We start from the raw sequence: 14,923 nt of genomic DNA on the forward strand, positions 1-14,923 counted from the left end.
CAAGACAAACGTCTTTCTCTGGTCTGCATCCCCTTAACAATTGTGTGTATTGAGCCGTACTGTGTTGTACCCATTCTGCAATCTGTTAAATAAAGTTTTCATTCATTCATCATTCATTCATTATCTCATTATCTCCATGTGAAGTGTTGACATTGAGAGACGGTCCCCAGGCGGCGGGCAGAGCGAACCAGAGAAACCAATACAATTATCTCATTTTACGTTTTCTTGTGAAGTGTTGACTTTGGAGACGGTCCCCAGGCAGCTCTATTGGCGTTGAAGCCACAGAAACCTTTCAGTTCAGTCTCGTCTGCCTTTCCAATCTCCGCCTGGATTAGCTGCGTATAACTTCACATCACCCTGCTCTGGGGATATCGAATACAATATAAAGGTAAGCTGTAATATATATATGTATATGCGTTATGGTTCGCAAATGCTTGTTAACCTCTCATCTCCTCCACCGCACTATGGCTAAAAGAAGCAGAGCAGACGCGGTTGTTGTCAGTGCAGTGGGCGACTTGTCACTGCGGCTCTGCAGATATACCCTATTGGTTACTAGTGTTGTGAATGTTCGACAGTAGTAGCTATGACTCCTCATACTGAAGGATCATGAGTAGCCACCAGCGATACCGATAATTGGCGAGCTAAATAACAGCGAAGTTAAATAGCTAACCCGGATGACTGGGGTTTGTTGTGCAGACTAGCCTTACACACCGCGCAGCAGCGAGAAGAGGGTCTCGTTGTTGTTGAGGAGCTACTACTAGCATCTCAGTTAGCTAACGTTACCAGTGATGCAGGGCCAGGCTGAATGATGAGCCATCTACTGTCATGTTAACTGACTCTCAGATCAAGCTGAATGATGAGCCATCTACTGTCATGTTAACTACTGACTCAGATCAAGCTGAATGATGAGCCATCTACTGTCATGTTAACTGACTCTCAGATCAAGCTGAATGATGAGCCATCTACTGTCATGTTAACTACTGACTCAGATCAAGCTGAATGATGAGCCACCTACTGTCATGTTAACTACTGACTCGGATCAAGCTGAATGATGAGCCATCTACTGTCATTAACTGACTCAGATCAAGCTGAATGATTAGCCATCTACTGTCATATTAACTGACTCAGATCAAGCTGAATGATTAGCCATCTACTGTCATGTTGTTAACTGACCCACTTTTCTGATATATTCTGTGAATAACGTTGGAGCGAAGCATGGTTAGAGCAAAGCAGTATTATACTTACCTTACCGTATCCTCCTCAATATGATACTAAATAAATACACCTTACAGTATCCTCAATATGATACTAAAACACTACTGTATCGTCAATATGATACTAAATACACCTTACACAGTCATCTTAATGATACTAAATACACCTTACAGTATCCTTAATATGATACCAAATACACATTACAGTATCCTCAATGATACTAAACTTACACCTTACTGTATCCTCAATGATACTAAATACACCTTACTGTATCCTCAATATGATAGTTACACCTTACTGTATCCTCAATATGATACTAAATAGTAAATACACCTTACTGTATCATCACTATGATACTAAATTCACCTTACAGTTTCCTCAATATGATACTAAATGCACCTTACAGTATCCTCAATATGATACTAAATACACCAGTATGTTTCCTCAATATGATACTAATTAGTATAGGGGTGACAGTGGCTCGGGAGGTAGTGCAGTCGTCTGGTAATCTGGAGGTTCCCGGTTTGATTCCCACTCCTCCCGGGTAGCGTGTCGAAGTGTCCTTGAGCAAGACACTTAACCCCCTAATTGCTCCCGATGAGCAGGTTGGCATCTTGCATGGTTGCCTCCGCCGTCGGTGTGTGAATGTGTGAGTGAATGGGTCAGACGTGAGGAACAAATTGTAAAGCACTTTGGTTAAAAGCGCTATATAAATGCACCATTTATTGTTTAGTATCATATTGAGGATCAGTGTTTCCCACAGGATTCTCAGAGACTATGGGGGGTGAACCTCCGACCTTCTAGGTCTAGGGGGTCCGGCGGCATGCCCCCCGGAACTCTCTTGTTGTTGTACATTTTAAAGTTAAATGCATCAATCTGGTGCACTTTGAGAGCAAAATAAAGAGGCTAGATCTATGATGAACTTTGTGCTCAAAACACTAAATCTACTAGACTAGTGCTTCCCAATCCTCTCCTCGAAGCACCCCAGCCATTCAATGTATTATTTGTTAAATTCCACCACCAGCACACCTGATTCAACTTAACTAGCCCTTTATTAGTTGAATCAGGTGTGCTGGTGGTGGAATTTAACAAATACATGGAACGGCTGGGGTGCTTCGAGGAGAGGTTTGGGAACCACTGGACTAGAGCATATTTGAGGCATCAAAGAAATGAAGCAAAAGCGTGTTGAACTGGTTTATTTTTTAGAAAATAAAAAAATATAGTGGATTACTATTACGACTACTACCAATGCCAATACTACTGATACATCCCTATTGACAAACTTTATATAAATAAAGTTTTTTTTTTTTTTTTACTTTTTTTTTTGGGTCGGCCGCCACAGTCTAGGTAATTAACACTTTGATCGCCATGGTTCAAATTCATAATTTACCATCCCTAGCCAGCTCTATTTGTCTATGGAGAAGTTCCCCTTCTTTGCAGGGCTATAACTTTTTAAATTCTATTGCTAAATTGCCATTATTATGGCCCATTCAATGTCCCATATCCATTGTTCAGGGTGTAGCAACGATATACTTTTTCATTCACATATTCATACTAAAATATGGTCTAAAGTATAAGTATGTTTTTATCGTTTTCTGCAGCTTTCTCCAGAACTTGATTTATAGCTCCAAATGCATTATATTGATGATCAAATACAGTTTGGTAGCGATCGTTGCCAGATGAAAAATTTCAACTGGACGTGGTTCTAGAAGTTACTACGTATCATCTGATATTGACCGGATGGGCGAGGGGGCGTTTATAATTCCGTGGGCAACGTTATACCATTCGTCTAGTGTGGGTCATATGGTCATCAGAGCAGTTTATATGGAATACGTTAGAAAATAACGCTGGATCTTACCGTATGTTCCTCGCGCCGTTGGGGGATGAGCGTGGAGTAGACAGTTTTCGATTATGGGATGTTGATCCTGATGAACCATTTCCAGGTTGTATAATACTATACGTCCAAATAACGTTGTTTATTGAGTTAGGGCGAGCGATTGATTATCCAGTGTGTTGAGATGGGGTCCGGCTACCGATCGCGAGTGCCCGGACGGATTATGGATGAGCACTTCCTGTTTGGCGCGCCCCTCCCTCTTGGCCGATCTGCCGATCGGCCACCGGATGGCGCTCTTGAACCGTTAGACAGTTGAGTGGAGCTTACCAGTACATCTCATGTCTCCGGAGGAGAAATATGATTTCGATCACAGATTTTTGAATTATTGATATCAAAGACGAGTTACGGCGTCTTCGGCAGAATGAGCATGGCTAGGAATGACGTCTAAACACGTCATCGGCGATTAAAGTGTTAATGGGAAACCCTGAGGATACATATTGTTAGGTGTATAGTACTCATATTTAGGATAATGTAAGGTGAATTGAGTAAATACACCTTACAGTATCCTCAATATGAGTACTGAATAAACCTTATTGCAGGGAGACCATCTGGCCGCTTGTATGCGTCTCAGCATCAATGGGCCCCCTACCAGTGAATTGCCCGACCAAAGAGCCCTGGAGCTTTTCTTTCAAAAGCCCAGGAAAATGAAATGCTCTAAGGCAGAATGTAGCCTATGCCACTGAGACTTCTTGGGTGTAACGTGCTGTTGTAGTGTTATGATTTGTGTATGTTAGACAGTTAGTATGTACATCTATGTCTATGTTTTCTATTTATATTATAATCTATTAAATCATCTATAGAGAGGACAAGGTATGGGATGTCAAATTGTCCTATATGTAGTAATATGGGCTGTTTATTTTGTAATCATTTTATTGGCTATGTCACTGTTATTGGAAGCCATTTGTGTCAAGTGTCATGTTAACTTTATTGAACATTGTGAATGTGTGGGATATCTCTGAGTATCCTTTCTTTGTCTTTTCACTTCAGCTCTTACGTTGTGAATTGAAAAATAAACTTCATGAAACACCAGTTAAACTCTCCCAGGGACGCTACATCTATGTTCAATACAGACAGAGTAAAATAGTGCAATAGTGCAGTGCAATAAGTAGTAGAATAGATGGACATGAAATGTTAATGAGCACATAAAGTGCAGACATGTAAAATCTGTTTTTTTACAGTGCAATAAAATAGTTCTGGATTACTGTTTAACAGTTCAAAGTCGTCTTTACCTTCTGTTTGGTATCCACAGTTTAAAACCTGACAGTCTTCCCTCCTGTTTGATACCAACCCACTTTGACCCTTCAATGAGGAATATCCGGTTGTTGGACAGCGTTAATATTGTGTCTCGTTAGTGTTGTGCCAGATTTGTATCCGCTTTTATGGACAGAAAATAAACTTTACCATCCGCAAAAAAACAGTTGTTTCTGCAAATGCAGATTACATTAGGTTCTAATTTAAAAATAAACCAACGGACAGAAATTCCTTCCGTAAAATGTATATCTGTTCATTCACGGATCAATAGTTTGCAGCCTAGTTGCATACCATATTCATTATGCAGCGCAATCTTCAAACCACAAGGTACTGGCTTTCCATTCCTTTATTATAGGGGAGTGCCTAGTGGTGACATGCGGAACAGCAACCTACGTTAAATTAGTCAACTTCCGCCTCGTTATTTCAATGGTTTACAAAATAAAAAAACCACACTTTCCCATTTGGAAAACGGGTGGTTTTAATTTTATTTTGAAAGTTTTGAAGAGGCTATTTTGGTAAACAATGACGGGGGAATTTGAGCAAGATTTGCTTTTGAGTGAAGGTCATGGTATTCATTTAATTTTGCCACTCAGGGTAGCGATAGTCTCGGCTCTCGCACATTAGAAAATCACTTGGCTCACTTGTGCAGCCTAGTCATTTTCAATCCACAGTATTGAGTAGTTTTATGTAATCGGGTTATGGAATCCATACTGATTCGTTTATGTGAGATGCGTCTTGTGTCATGATGATTATGTAGGCTACTAATGTGATTATGCATTCAGTCTGACCAAGCATAATGATGATCCTCCTCCCTGTCTATGATGCTGCCAGTTGGGGCCGGACGATTAATCGACTTTCAATTTCATTTATGATTTTGGCTTCCTACGATCACGAGAACAAGAACGAGATCAAGCGATTATTGTGGCGCATGCCACGTTGCTCTCATTTAGTCTTGTGTTGTAAACGCAGCGCACCCTTCCTTCACAGCTGTGCACTCCGCTCCTCCCCCCTCAAACCCAAACAGTAGTTTCAGCATCGTGTTGAGAGGGAGGAGGGAGCCACGGCACGTTTCTCCAGTTATTATGAAATGTCTGCGGTAACTTTGTAGAAGAGGACAGAAAGGCAGCCTTTTGGTCGAGGAGAAAGGTAAAACAAATCCAGTCGTCGTCATATGAGAGTAATCATGTTCAATAATCGTGATCATTATTTTTGCCATAATCGAGCAGCCCTAATCAGTAGTTTTTTGTAATCGGGTTATGAAATCCATACTGATTAGATTATTTGAGATGCTTCTTGTGTCATGATGATTATGTAGGCTACTAATGTGCTTATGCCTTCAGTCTGACCAAGCTTAAACAGCCTCTGCCCTGTGTGTGTATGGTTCTGCCAGTGGCACTAGGTTGTGAGCTAATGGCTGTCCATAGGTGTGCTGCTTGCTGCCCCTGCCTTTTTAGAAAGAGCTCTTTCACCGCCCTTTTGCTGAAACCCCTGGGGATTATAAATCTGGGGGAAAAGGAGCTTTGCTCCGCTGGCAAGAAATCGTTGAGGCGGGGAGCGCATCATTGGGCAGGGTTTGAGAGCCAGCGGATGTGATTGAGAGATGAGGAAGGAGGGATTGAGGGTGGCCTGGGGTGTCATGAGGAAGTGGGCTGTGGAGATGGATGTTTGCTCAGTCCTTCTGTGAGTACAGAGGTCTCTCTCTCTCTCTCTCTCTCTCTCTCTCTCACACACATACTGTACTCTCATCTCCTACTTTCTCTCTCTACTCTTGTATGATTTCTCTCCCTCCCTCTCATCTCATCTACTTTATCTCCTCTCGTCTCTCTTCTCTCCCTCTTTTCTTGTATCTTGTCTTCTCTGTCTCTCATCTACTTTCTATCTATTCAGTGTAAATATTACAAATAAATCACATAGGTTCAAACAATTCAAATCTATTATCGAGCATTATGTTGGCCTATACAAAATAAATTACCTTTTAAGATCAACATAAATTGGAACATTTAACCAAAAAACATAACCCCTACAAATTGGTGCTAGATTGAGAACGGGCTGTCTCTCGAAGTGAGATCAAATTAATGAAAGTTTACGGTATAGAATGGACATTGATACACAGCAACGTGCCTCAGAGCAAGGTGTGATAAACATGGAACAATATATTTTCCTTGGCATGAAACAGGAAATAGTAATTAAACCATTTGGGACCTATATAGCGCTTCTGTCTCCTTCTGGCTACTTACATTCTTGACGCTAGAATTCTCAAAATAGCGTTAGCATAAAAAAGAAGGTAGGCCAGGCCAGCTGTAGTTTACATAGCTTGCATACAACTTGTCTCCCCACACATCCTCTCACAACTAGCTACAACGAGCTGTCCCCGAAGCCTGTTTTTGGGCTTCAAACTTCGTCAGGGTTTTTCAAACGGACGTTCGAACCTTCGCTTTTAATTAAAAAAAATTGTCTATGCAGATAGGCTACATCAGTGGTTCTCAACATTTTTACACCAAGTACCACTTGAGAGCGTAGCTGGCTCTCCAAGTACCACCATATGACCGAAGTTAAAATACAGTCTAACTCTATTCAGCTATGCACAGTTCACGCAGGAGGCAAAGTTATTCCTAATAACATAATTTATTGTTGTTTGTCAGACACAGCCACAATGTACGAAAGGGGTACTAGAACTAGCAAACTCTTCCACACAATTCTCATACAATGCAAGGGGCATTGAGAATATAATAACTAACATTCTCACATAGCAAGTGAGAGAATTAAGAACAACTGTATTTCAGCAAATGTACTTCATTCAAACACTTTCTGAATGAACACTCCATCTCTCTCCAAGCCTTGCACCTTACCTTACCACCACAAGGTGGCACCACAAGCTACCTCATCCCATTTACCTCATCCCATTTATATTGTATTGTAAACACTCTGCATTGTATATTGCACCACAAGCTACCTTATCCCATTTACCTCATCCCATTTATATTGTATTGTAACTACAATATATACAACATTGTATATTGTACATGAAAATGTTTGTCTTGTTTACACTTGTTTAAGTACTTGACTTTCTTTTTATACTTATTATAATTATCTATTTTTACCTAGCACACTCTCAGGAGCAAAACAGAAAGAAGCATTTCATACAAAAGTATCCTGTATTTCTGTATGACAACTAATAAAGAAACTTGAACTCTCACACACTCCGTCTCTCTCACACACTCTCCCTCTCTCTCACACACACTCTCTCCCTCTCTCACACATGCACAAAGTGTAACAGGCAAGGGATAATACAGTTCAAACAAATAAATAAGTGTCTCTTTCTCTGTCTGTCAGATTCTCTCTCTCTCCCCCACTGTGTCTCTCCCTCTCCATCTCTCTCTCCCTCCCTCTCTCTCCCCCTCACTCTGTCTCTCTCACACACACACACACACACTAGTTTTGCGCGGGCTGATCCATAGTGGGCGAGTGCCTGCGGTCAACCGTGGTCAAACAAGATGTTTTGCCAGTGACTTCAATCATTAGGCACATCTTTTTTAATATACCCTTTTACCTAAATATAAATTCATCATTAGTGAACATTAGGGATGGGTACCTTTCACATTTGAACCGATACGGTACCGGTACCTGTGAATCGATACCGGTACCCAACGGTACCTTTTTTCTGTACTTTCTCTAAAAAATTTATTTACCTACCTCAGTCGTGAAAAAAAAAAATCAAAACTTCAAATAACTACACTTTCGACCGTTTTCGGCTTGCCATTGCCCCGACTGCTTTGTTGTTGAATCAAGTCAAATCCTAGGTAAGCGTATATTGTGCCGTGTGAACGTTGACATGAAAAGAAAAAAGGTTAAAAAAATAAAATTAAAATGTAATTTTTTTTTTTTTCTTTTTCTGTATCATGTGAATCGATACTCGGTAGTACCGACGTGTTTCGGTAAGTACCTTTTTAAAAGTACCGAATTCGGTACCCATCCCTAGTGAACATTAAGCTATTTAGAATATTAGAACATGCAAACTAAAGGTTCCTGCTCAAATATAGGCTAATTCAGTTAATGTTTCACACTTTCTTTTATATATTTTACAGATGGCTGACCTGAGGGTGGAATAAGTAAAGTGTGGTACTGTATCGTATCTGTTGGGCTCTAGTTAATGTATTGCAGGTTAATCTTAATCTTTAGTCTATCAACAAGAAAACTACACCTAGAAAGTGTTCCTCTTCCTGCACTGCAGCATTCACTTTCACTTCAGTTTCCAACCAGGTTTACCAGGTTGAATTTGACCAGCGTTGTCCTGAACCAGAATGAATTGATATAATGTGGGATGTAGCGTCTCCATTGTGCTGCATGGAGCCTAGTAACCAGTGTGGCTAACCTTGTCTTGTGATACTGTATGTTTTCACTGTTCCCAACATTTTACAATTACTTCTTGCAGAGAGCTAACCAGAGGAAACAACAAGTAGTGTGTGTTTGTAGGTGTGTGTGTGTCTGATTGATTGATTGATTGAATTGATTGACATTTTTTATTAACAGATTGAATTGATTGAAATTTTTTATTAACAGATTGCAGAATGGGTAGTTTGGGTACCGTACAGCTCAATACACACAATTGTTAAGGGGATGCAGACCAAAGAAAGACTTTCGTCTTGTTTACATCAGGGTCCCCCATTTTCAATTTATAATGACATTTATGACATACACAACATACAGATATAAAAATCTAACTAATCTAATCATGACATTTAAGACATGCATGACACAGATATACAGTACTGTTACATTTGTGACATACAAGATATGCAAATATACAGTACTGTTAAACAGATCCTAACAGTATATACATACAGGGTTGCGTGTCTGTTAGGTTGTTGTGTGCTCCATATTCAAATCGTCCTAACGTCTTCCTGTGAGATTACCAATAGCCGATGCTATCACCCATATTTCTTCTCCTGTCTCTCACTTCCTCTCTCTATCTCTCCATCTCTCATTTTCTCATGTGGGCTGGGTTAACGGAGTCTAGCCTACTGTTCAAATCGTGCGAAAACAAAACAGGATTTCTCCTGTGGATTGTGTTGTCTGACTGGATTGTGAAAACTTTGCAACTGGGCTTTGATGCTTGGTCTGGAGGAGTCGAGTGGTCAAAAGACGTTCACTGTAGCAACGTTAGAGCAACCGGTCAAATGAAACTCGATGCAGTCAAAGTTTAAAGTCCAAAACTATCAAACCTAATCAAAACATACTGGGTCTAAATGCTTTTATGGCATTATAAATGCTCTAGTGTTTTATCCTTTTTATATTTTATAAAATTATGAAACATAATAGGTTATTTCATGTTGAGATTGTTAACCTATTGTAAATATCAATGCCAGGTTGTCTGCGCTCTTTTCTGGAGAAAGAACATCACTATTTATAAGATGACGGACGTCCTTATATTCATGATGGTGGATATAACTCCTGTAGTGAGTTTAGTCATATGATCTGATCCGTCTGGATGAACCTGTACATCTGCAGTTCTCTGTGCTGCACTGCATTAAACACGTCGGCTACAGCGGAAGCAAGGTACCTGAATATTAATTCATATACATTTTTAATTCAATCACATGACATTCAACACAAAGCCTATTTAACAGCACAGTCTCTGCTCAAATGTCAGTCAGGTTTTGACACAACGGTGTGTGTGTGTGTGTGTGTGGCCCCGGTGCTACTATGCACCTGGTCATATGGCACAGTATTCTCCCCACGGATGCCTGGTGGCTGCCTGGCTGGATGAGGGCACACAACACAAACACACACAATTATATTCATCGCATTGAACCTCATGGTAATATAAAGTGTGATATCAAACCAAATCTCTGTTTGTTTTGAAATAATATGAATATCCTCTATTCACTCAAATATTTCCTCATTTTGTGAGAGAATTTAGTTGATGTTTGTTATTAGGATTTTGTAACATGATATATTTTCAGCACAACATGGTCCCAGTGAAAGAGCATAAACAGTGGTCGTGTTGATAGTAGCATGTTTCAGAAGAGTGGAGTTTTACTTTGGGCGACTCAATAAAACAAGGGAGATGTAGGTCATCTTGATGTTTGCTGCCTGTGGTGTTTCTGAGCAGATGTTCTTAGTGCTCATCATTGCACCACTAACTTGTGTTTTTCCCGCCTGAGGGACGTGTAAGCATAACAGTAAGCCGGGAGAGAGAGAGAGGGCGAGAGAAGAGGCTGGAGAGAGAGGGGGGAGAAAAGACTGGAGAGGAAGGCAGATATTGTGCCATCAAGTAGGCTTATTGTTACTTTCAAGCTGAAACATATTGTAAAGGGGAGGATTAGTGAGTCGGTCAAGTTGACTGTAAATTACAAGCCATTTATTTCTCATTTCAGTCCATCATAAAGCATTTGAACCAGTGTTTTGGTTTAAATAGCATTATGTTAACATTGCCAATGGAAACCACATTCCAGAAGACATGCCAGGGCTTTCCCTAAATAAGGGTATATGGGTGCAGCACCACTATGACAACGCACCAGCGCCACCACCACCACCACATTTTTAAATGAAATTAAAAAAAGACTGAAATATTGCGGCCAGCTTAGAAACGCACACATTATTGGGCCCAGGGCACTGCTGCTGCTCCTCAGAGGGTCTCGCTGCCCACAGTGACTCACTTGTCCTGGGGAGAGAGAGGGGGGGGTCTGAGCCCCCCTGATCTCCAGCCAGCCGAGGATTGGTCTATGTGTGTGACATCGGTCCTCAGGACAGGGTAAAGGGCTGGGAATAGAATAAAATAAGATTGGAGGGAGAGAGAGACAGTAGCTCAGGAGGTAGAGCGGTCGCCTGGTGATCGGAAGGTTCCCGGTTCAATTCCCACTCCTCCCGGGCAGTGTGTTGAAGTGTCCTTGAGCAAGACACTTAACCCCTAATTGTTCCTGTTGAGCAGGTTTGACACCTTGCATGGTCACCTACGCCGTCGGTGTGTGAGCGAATGGGTGAATGTGAGGAACAAAAATTGTAAGGCGCTTTGGATAAATTAGCTATATAAATGCACCATTTACCATTTATTTATGAAGTGAGAAGGAGACATCTCTCATCTTCAACCTATATCCATGCTAGATTTTTCCGATATCGATAATGCCCGATATTTGCACACATTTTTAGCAAGGATCCTTCAAACTTACTTTTCAAGAGTTGTGACAATTGAATGTGTGCTTCTGTTTTATCCTGTAATTTATGATTATTAATATAGTTTTGTTTTGCTTTTGTTCAAGAATGTTTTGAAATGGGCGGCTAGGTGGTGTAGTGGGCAAGGCACTCGCCACCAACGCAGGAGACGCTGGGTTCGAGCCCAGCGCTCGGCGTTGCTACCAGCTTGGCTGGTCGTTCATACTAACACAATTGGCAGTGTTAGGGGTGGGAAAGCTGGTGGGTGGGTCCTGGTCGTTGTAAACAGCGACTCCTACAATTCGGTCGGGGCGCCTGCTCAGCGAGGAAAGGATCTAAGGGGGGTAGTGTGACCTTTCCACACGTTACACCCTCTCAGTGAGAGTCTGCGCTGCCAGGTGAAAAGAAGTGGTTGATTGGCTGCACATGTGTCGGAGGAAGCATGTGATAGCCTCCACTCTCCCAGACCGACTGTAGGGGGTAGGTGCGCAGCGACCAGGAAGGGGATTGGGAATTGGCATAACGACTAACATTGGGATGGGAGAAAAACATAAAAATAAAAAAAAAGGAATGTTTTGAAACAGGATTATTTTTTTTCAAGGCAAGGTTTCCCATCCCGGATCTTTTTACAGTAGAGAAGAATAAATATTTGTCTTGCCCCCTTGGCCTCCTAGCACCAACATCACACAGTAGTAGTACAGACAACAAGAACAGTGTAAACAATAACAACTATTTAAAATAGCAGCATTATAGCAATAACAAATAAAATGGCAAATATATATTATTCAATATAAATTGTGTACTATGTGCAAAAACAAAATAGCAGATATTGAGTATCAATTATACATGTAGTGTATGTAGCGTGATGAATTCTGCGTTGTGTCTGGTGTGAGGTGGACGTAGACACTCAGACAATGGTACCCAGTTGATGATGTTTATTGCCCGTTAATTATAACAGCACGCACACAAGACACGACGGCGTTATTGGCCATTATCAGCGTGCACTCCACCTCTGGCTCTCATGCTGCACATACACAAAGAGAGCCGCACGCGCACATTTAGAACAGCGCGCCGGCTACAGTTACAACCATTATATACATTTGCTCCGTGCAAGCTAGCTTCAGTAACAACATATGAAACAACATGAAATAAAAGACAGTGTGTAAACGTTAGTTAAACCAAAGTAAATACAAAAACAGCGGTTCATACCTGTTAATCACAACAGCACGCACACAAGACACGACGGCGTTATTGGCCATTATCAGCGTGCACTCCACCTGATATTGCCAAACAGAATGCCGAGTTTAGTACACGAACGTACTGTTGCTGTTTTACACAGGCGAATTAATGTCATTGCACAGCAAGGTATTTCAATAGCAAAACAAGTTATACAAAGCATTTAAATCCCATATTAAGTAAACGAACGCTCATACCTCTGGCTCTCATGCTGCACATACACAAAGAGAACGGAAGCTGGCGCCAGCATGCCTCTCGTTCTCAAGCCGACTAAACCATTTTGTGCATTAGTTGAAAGTATTTACAATACACCAATTGTTCAATGGAGAGATATCTTATCTTCTCTAAACCCATTATAAAGGACCCAAACGGTATTTCGTTTGTGGAATTGGTAACTCCATGTGAGGGAATTAATATATAGTAGTAAACCAGACACCCCTCCAAAACCTAGAATGGACTCGGTGCACGTTGGTCCACGTTGATCCACTTTTGTTCCTTCAAAATAAGAGTGTTTCTGTTTTGACCCACATATTTAAGATAAAAGATACCAGTTTCTGTCCATGATACTAGCATAACCACTTCACTCTGCTACATACTCCCCCACTGACTTATGCCAGATCATGGACAGTGTTCCCTTCAATCAGCTCAACAGCGTAAGTATAAACCAAAGAAACAGAAAATAAAATAAAAAATTACAACAAGTCAACGTGTCACCTGTAACTCAATGTATTCCCTTCATTCCAGACCTAGAAAATAGGTCGACCAGCTCAAAAGCTATCCGATAAAGGATCAGGAAAAATAAAGGGTAGCTAATCCCTTATCCAACCACAGGCAAAAAAACATGCCATGTACATATTTATACCACGGAATACACCAAAATTACCAAATCATGTCTAGTGCAATAGACAACCGTAACTACCAGTATGACTCAAAGAAAATCAAACAGCAAAATCAATGAAAAAAAAAAAAAAAAAAAAAAAATCCAGTAATAAAAATAATTACTCAAAAGAAAACAAAAAAAAATAATTGTATCATCTTCTAGGATGACAGCAGAGCCCTGACTTGTACTGCCATCGTCTGAATGAGCCTGTTAACTGGCCCGATTAGTCTCCCCCGCCTAGTGTAAACCCCTTGAGGTGGCTCAACTACACTTGGTGTGACATCGACAATGGCCGATTCAGGTTCACTCACTGGTACCAATAAGGATGCATTACAAGGGGCCTCCTCCGAAGCAATCATGTCTCCAGTAAATGATTCCACAGTTGTCGTGTCTGACGACTGATCACTATCCTGATAAACAATTACAGAGTATGACTCCTCTGATTCAACATCTGCATCTGGTCCCTCCTCCCAAAAGTGGCGTGGTTTCTTCAGTTTACACTCCTGCTCCTCACCACTATGTGACTCAAGTGCAATATTATGATGTTGATCACTACTCATGCTCCCCACCTGCTCCTCTGCTGGCTCTGATACACCCATCCCTGTCGTGGTATCTACTACCCTCTCCACACTGGACTCAGGAAGATGAGCAACTAGGGCTGGGCGATATGGCCTAAATATGATATCACGATATTTTCTGACCTTTCGGCGATACACGATACACATCACGATGTTTTTCTTTTTTACCCCAAACAATTCATTATGAGGCTTACCAAGACAGTATTTGATTTTGCAAGCTAACATTAAAGACAAAATAAAATACCCATGCATTTAGCATTTTTATATTATATATTAGATTTAGATTATTAGATTATATATTGCATATATTTAGCAATGAGATATTATATGATTTAGATATGAAATATGATGAATTGAAAATGGGGGACCCTGATGTAAACAAGACTAAAGTCTTTCTCTGGTCTGCATCCCCTTAACAATTGTATGTATTGAGCTGTACTGTACCCATTCTGCAATATGTTAATAAAGTTTTAAATCAATCAATCAATCAATCAATCAATAGCATTTTAATGAAACTACTGTATATATGTATGTCTCTAAATGTTTTGATGAATTGAAAATGGAGGACCCTTATGTAAAAAAGTCGAAAGTCTTTTTCTGGTCTTCATCCTCCTGTACTGTATTGTACCCATTCTGCAACCCTTTAACAAAGTCTTCACTCATTCATTCTGACGGAAACATATAATTTTGATTGACAGTCGAGTCTGCCAATTACGT

At 40.7% G+C, this 14,923-nt stretch overlaps 1 protein-coding gene across 1 annotated transcript in view; it reads left to right on the forward strand.

Annotated features, from left to right (window-relative positions):
• The first annotated feature begins 252 nt into the window (after nucleotides 1–252).
• Nucleotides 253–14,923, forward strand: part of mgat5 (alpha-1,6-mannosylglycoprotein 6-beta-N-acetylglucosaminyltransferase) — a 179,464-nt gene continuing 164,793 nt past the window's right edge. The window contains exon 1 of the mRNA XM_084315112.1: nucleotides 253–388. The gene's annotated coding sequence lies outside the window, so the exon portion shown is untranslated. The remainder of the gene's footprint in view (nucleotides 389–14,923) is intronic.

Source organism: Notolepis coatsorum (genome assembly GCF_963971535.1).
Source record: "Notolepis coatsorum genome assembly, chromosome: 1".
In the NCBI taxonomy this organism is placed as follows: Eukaryota; Metazoa; Chordata; class Actinopteri; order Aulopiformes; family Paralepididae; genus Notolepis; species Notolepis coatsorum.